This window comes from Chrysochloris asiatica, unplaced genomic scaffold (assembly GCF_000296735.1).
Source record: "Chrysochloris asiatica unplaced genomic scaffold, ChrAsi1.0 scaffold00260, whole genome shotgun sequence".
NCBI classification, from domain to species: domain Eukaryota; kingdom Metazoa; phylum Chordata; class Mammalia; order Afrosoricida; family Chrysochloridae; genus Chrysochloris; species Chrysochloris asiatica.
Genome location: NW_006408778.1, coordinates 1,933,278 through 1,939,911, shown reverse-complemented (window position 1 = coordinate 1,939,911; position 6,634 = coordinate 1,933,278). Strand labels below are relative to the sequence as shown.

Sequence of the window (6,634 nt, the reverse complement as noted above, 5' to 3'; positions counted from 1 at the left end):
AAAAAAACGAAAAAAAAAAAAAAAAGCAAATTCATCCCAAACATCTATGTATCAGCCAAGAGAATCAAATAAAGCCATACTTTCTTATATAAAAGAGTTATAAAGGTTGTGCTAGCCCTGAGAATGTCGTTCCCAGTTTCATCATTGAAGATTGAAAGTTCTCCTTGGCTCCCTGGCCTTCTCTGTATTTTTCTTACTCAGGTTATTCCCAAATTAAATTCACACAAACTTATTCTTGTCTTGCTTTTGGCCTCTTGCAGGACCAAGACTCACATATATGCTTTAGCAACGTTATTGATGATATGAACATGCCTGCATCAGCAAGTACAAATGACAAAATGCCCATGATCTTACTAAACTGTTGTTGCTTGTTGCTAAGTGCCACCAAGTCAGGATTCGATTCATAGCGGCCCTGTACAGGGTTTCCAAGGAACACCTGGTGAGTTGGAACTGCCGGCCTTAACGGCTCAAACCAATGTTGCAGTTTATCGCATTAACTGGCAGCAGAAGTTAACTATAGAGAAGAAAATATATTATGAAAAATATATCTTCAAACCAGTGCTGAATCTGACATGTACACTTCCACATGAGTAGGAGGGTAAGATGTAGATCACATCCTGTTTTTTATATGTTACTGGCCCCCCACTAAAAATGAACTTGACTATCACCTGGAATATATACAGAAATTCCACTGAAATCTCTACCCTGGGAAGCGCCAATGAAATATCTATCCTGAATCTCATCTTAAGTAGCAAACCTTCCTCTCAAAGTTTCACTGGTTATGAACAGCCAGTCATTCTGTTAGTATTCAGGCACTGAACAGTCATTGCTACCCAGAAGCTTCGTCTGCTCTGTGTCAGATTGGAAAAGATTCACAAGATTTCTCTGAACTTCATCAGACCAATAATTCTTCACATCTCTGGCAGAATACTTTACCCTTTATAAGGCACAGGCTGTTTTTACCTCTATGTGAGAACTTTTCCTCCTTTTATTATACAACTTTCCTTTAGAAGAAATAAGTGTTGGATACAGAATCATAAAAAAAAAAATAATAAATAAGTTTTGAAAAATAGAGATACTGGGAGATGAAGAAGAATCCCCAGATCACAAAAGTAAAGGCTCCTTAAAAGCATATGCACCTGTTCTTCTGCCTGAATTCTGTTCACAGTGGGCCCTGAACACCCTCCTGAATCTACATCATGCAGGGGAGGTTTGTTTCTGGGCTCACAATAACTCTCCCTCATTGTGTCTTTCACACAATGATACATAACCGTATCCTTGACTTTCATATTGCCCATTTTCAGATACAGTTTATTCTTAGCATTGTCTCTGGAAATGATGAATCAACCCTTTACAGGTCCTACATAGTATGTGCTATCTCCATTATACTGTATACTTGCCAGCCATTGCAGTCCTTTCCTTGGGGCCTGGTGGACCCAGTACTTCAGTGATTGTTGTTGTTTTTGTTAAGTGTCATCGAGTCAATTCTGACCCATAGCGACTCTGTATAGGGTTTCCAAGGAGTGACTGGTGAGCTTGAACCACTGACCTTACAGTTCAAACTGACTTTTCAGTTCAGTTAATTAGAGGTTTCATATGAAAGTCTCAGAGACTCCCCAGGCTACTTCAGATCTTCCCCCCAAACGCCACCAGCTACCTCTCACATTGGACACCACATAGAGACATCTTGTCACATATATCCACTGTTTTTCTTACTCATGTCCACTTACATATTCAAATTATTATTATTATTTTTTTTTTGCATTTCATCATTTATTTAGATGTTTAAGCTCTCTAAACAACTAGGTTTTTGCAAGCTGGTGAACACTGACAAATTATTTCTCCCATAGAACTATAACCACACATTCCCAGACAGTATAAATATATGGTTGAACTAGCATTAATATGCATCACCATTTTATCAATTACATAATAAACAAATTATCAAGTATCCAAATATTAAGTTACACAGCTCAAAAGGCATATAAAAATTAGAAGCTACTCAATTCATTAGCAGAATCCAGAAACCCACTTTTTTTTTTTTTGCAAGAGGTTGGAATGGAAAAAAAAAAAAAAATCACACTTCAAACAAAATTGGTAAACAACTTCCAATGGATGCAAAAAAAGAAAGAAAGAAAAATAACAAAGATTTAAAAATTGTATGATTAAGAATAATTTTAGCTACAATAACAAAGTATCTCTACCTCTTAAAAAATATTTAGTAAAGATCCTATTCTACATGTTCTAAACAAGAAAAAGGCAACATTTTCCTAAACAATTTAATAGTCCACTCCCATCCTTTATTCAGGTCTTTCTTGTTAAGTTGCATACCAAAGTGCAAACATCAAATTAACTTTAAGGCTTTTTTTTGGGGGGGGGATCTGTATACATTAAAGACATGTGCTTCTATACAATGCAGGTTTTTTTCAAAATGAAATGTATAGAAAGATATTAAATAATAATTGTTAAGACTTGGTGAAAAACAGCAACAACAAAAATCAATGGTTGAGTGGTTGGGTCCCCCCAGTGCAAACCCCCCCTTCCAAGACTAAGACTTAATGGGAATACATGCTCTGATTGGTAACCACGCTCATCACCGATAAGGGGAAGTGAGGGAAAAACAGCAATGAAGTGGCAAGCTAAGCCCTGCAATGTGGAGAGTGAAGCGTGCAGCTGATAAAAAGAGAGGGCATATGCACAAGAACACCCACACTTGCAGATAATAACCACTTGACCTGGCTTCTATGACTGGATGTTCAGAGCTCAACCAGAAGAAGAAGGAAGAGGGGAAAAAAAAAGAGTAATCTGATACTATTTGATGAAATTGACTTACACCTATGGAAGCAGTAGCTCAAAAGAGGGAACAAATCCTTACAGCAAGAATCATTCCCACCCCCTCCACACACAAAGTAGATAGGGATGGGCAACTTGGACATTGGCTACCCAAAATGGGATAGGGGGGTGGCTACAAAGGCAAGAAGTGACTGACTTACAAGCTTTCAAGAGGGAACCTAGAGCCAGGGGGCCTGGAGGAAGGCAGAATCTCCAGTGAGTAGTATCCAATCTGTCTAGGCGGAGCTGATGAAATGAAATGCAGATGAGTTTCTTGTGATACAATAGTGAATAATTGTTATCAGGACTGATTGGAAATGTAAAGGTAAACATTTTATAGCAAGGAAGGGAGTGAATAACTTTCTAGTCTAGGAGCAGGACCCTACCCAGAGAAGCAGTGATGCCTGAGACGGAGGCAGAGACCATGACTTGGAGTGGTGGTGCAACTGGGGACTTTAGATCCAGAGAGGGAGAGTGACTGTGTGCTGAAGACTGGGGGGTGGGGGGTAGTGTAGGGGGCACACTTGCAGGGTATACCCTTTGGTTGGTTGGTGATGCATGGAGGGGATTGTAACCATGGCAATGATACGATATACAATAGAATGAATGTAAAACTAATGTTCTCCCATGTAAACTATAATATAATTCACAATAAAACACTTAAAAAAAAAAAAGAGTAAAAGGAAAAAAAAAACCAATGGTTGAGCAAACCTGATGTATACTGGTATGAATGTGGGAGATGTAAACACAATCTGAGCAAGTAAATAACCATATAGGCTCTATCTTCAAAGTTTGAAATGACTGAAGGAATAAGCCACATAAAGGTCTAGTGTTCATAGTTCCTGAGATTTTTTAGTTCTGTATGATATAAAAATATACAAGTATTGTGCTGGGTATTTTGGCACCTAATCATACTAAATTATTCTATCAAGCCTGGCCAAACTGCTTTCAATACTCTTATGTTGTTGTTGTTGTTAAGTGCCGTCAAGTCGGTTCCGACCCATAGCGACCCTATACAGGGTTTCCGAGGGTGTAAATCTTTATGGGAGTAGAAAGCCTCATCTAATACTCTTATAGGAAGCTTTATTCGCCAAGCTAATATGTTGGTAAATATGCATGAAAAACTAGGTCCTGTCCAAAGTTCCACTTCCAAAGTAATACCACCAGGCACCCATTTTATTGGATGTAACATTTGTTTCTATGACCATTGGAGTCTTCAAAGCACAAAACATTTTAGGACCATACCTCTCCAAATACAAAAGTTGCTTGTTATTAAATCCTCCATGTCACTTTTGCCTTATGAACTGTACAGCATATTCATATTTCATTCCACCTGCAATTAATGCTAGGGCAACAAGCACTGGCACTCTCCCAAGTCCTGCAACACAATGAACAGCGATACAACAACCAGGTTCTTCATGAAACTTAATTTTTACAAGACTTAGCCAGTGATCAACAATCTGGTTGGATGGCAGTGTACCATCATGAAAAGGCCAATCAGGAACATGCATGCCTTCTTTTTCCACAAGAACAATGTCATAAGTTGCTTCACATACTCTCACTATTGTGGTAAATACATACTTTTTAAATTCCTCTATAAATTTATTTAAGGTTGCATTGCTTGAAGTGTGTGTAATAAGAAATCTCATGTTCTTGTATGTGAGTTCCACAGTACCTACCTTGATGATTCATTTGAGCCATGTTGATTTTGTTTAAAAAATTCAATAGGTTACAAAAGAATTTTAAAAATTGAATATAGAAATGACGTAAAGAAACTGAAATCTACTTCAAAATACTCCACTTACAATTCTCAGTGCTTTCAGTATGGTTAAGAGTAAAGGAAAATGAAATGATACTCCTAAGAAGAAGCAGCAATTCTTCAATGGAGTAATACTGAGGCAATAGAAAGGGAGTGCACTGAGGTTTACCCCATTTAGGTCAGAACTCTTGAAAATTGCTCTGGGGATTTCAAGTCAACACTTCTGTGTCCAGGTTAACAACTCTTATGGGGACTTGACTTCTTGGTGGAGTAGTAATGAATTTCTACAGTTCACTTGTCTGCATAGAGGTAGTGCTATGCCTGGCAGTAATCTCTACTGCTCTTCAGAAACTCCACACATGTGGAACACCACAGAACTGAGAACTCATTGAAGATTGTGGCCTAATCATACAGCCAGTCTAGAGGTGCTGGCAGCAGCGGCAGTGGCTGCAGGGCAGGGGGTTGAGGTGGTCTTTGTGGAGCTCAGCAGTGCAGATAGTGGTGGTTGCACCAGGCTCTACTACACAGTGAGCAGCTCAGAAGAAAGTGTGTAGCCTAGATGGCCCGCAGCAAAAAGAGCCAATACAGGAACTGATCCATGCTCAATTAATTTTGTTATATGTAAAATTGACTTGCTAAAAGAGCAATAAGGAAAACCCGTATCAGAACTGATTCCATGATGTCTTGTGTGTGTTCAGTCCATATCACTAAATGGAGACACCTGGGATTCCTAGACTGGAGCTCCTTTTCCAGAGTTGCATGGCTGGGACTGAGCTGGTTTTCATTGGAAGAGGGAACACAAGTAGATGGTGATTCCTCTGGCAATATATACAGAGTTTGTGTTCAGTGTGAATAAATTATTATTCATAACTGTGAAGAACCTATTTTCATGTTCTCCTCCTATATCGCAACATACAGGTTGAGCATTTTCAGAGGGATCTGTACTCCAGGTCTGATTCCTGTAGCTGCACTTGGGACATGATATCTGAGGACAGAAAACAAAAACACAACTTTAGTGTCAAATATCCAGCATCTAATCAAGATCATGTCATTTTGGAACTCTCTGAGACTTTCATAGGCTGAAGTAACTAAAACCTTGAAGAACATCAAAAGGAATCTCATGGTTATATATACAAGGTTGATGATTCCTAGAGAATTCAGCCCAGAGTGTGAAGGTTCTTGTATGATGTTTATATTTATAAAGAAAGGAGATTTTATTCTATCATAGGAGTCCCAAGCTACAAAACAGGGAAGGACCAGATCTCCAATTCAGAAACTGAAAAGAGTAAGCTAAATACAGTCTCCAGGAATGGATCTGACTTTACTGAGAACCCAAGGGAATATAAATAGAGAGCATAGATATTTCTAATTCAGAGAGTGTGTTTGGCAATTGAAAAATAAATTCTTAACCCATAAGAAGCCCTCTTTTCCTTTGATAGGAACACACATCGCTTAATCTACCTCTACCTTCAGGAACATATAAAGGGGCTTCATGAAGTCTATGCCAAAATTGCATAATTTTAAAATTATATTTTCCCCCAAACTTGGTGAACCCTCCTTGTATTATTTGACATGCTTATCATCTTTATTCCTCTTAACATACCACAGTGTTTCACTTGAAAAGAAATTGGAGCAGACTATATTATATCAAGCACACCACTCCAAATACCACAGATCTGGGATCACATCTAAATTGAGCCTTATGAACACTTAAAATATTGGAAAGGTAACTAGACTCCTCACTAGTGACTCCTCATCTCAAATTTGGCCTTGTGAGTATTTATCTATCTGTCATTAGGGGAACACAAGTGGATGATTATTCCTCTGGCAAGACATACAAAGTTTGTATTCAGTGTGGGTAAATTATTATTCATAACTGTGAAGAACCTAACTTTTGATTACTTCTAACACACAAATTTGAGGAGCTTCTCTTTACATCTTCAACTTCTGGAACTGTGGCCTGAAGGGGGAGTCACAAAGTGAATCAGAATTCCTACTATTTTTTTTTAATGTTTTATTGTGAATTATATGATAGTTTACATG

General features: G+C 38.2%; 1 pseudogene; it reads right to left on the bottom strand.

Moving 5' to 3' along the window:
• Positions 1 to 4,008: 4,008 nt before the first annotated feature.
• LOC102823538 lies at positions 4,009 to 6,040 on the bottom strand (annotated as a pseudogene).
• Positions 6,041 to 6,634: the final 594 nt, after the last annotated feature.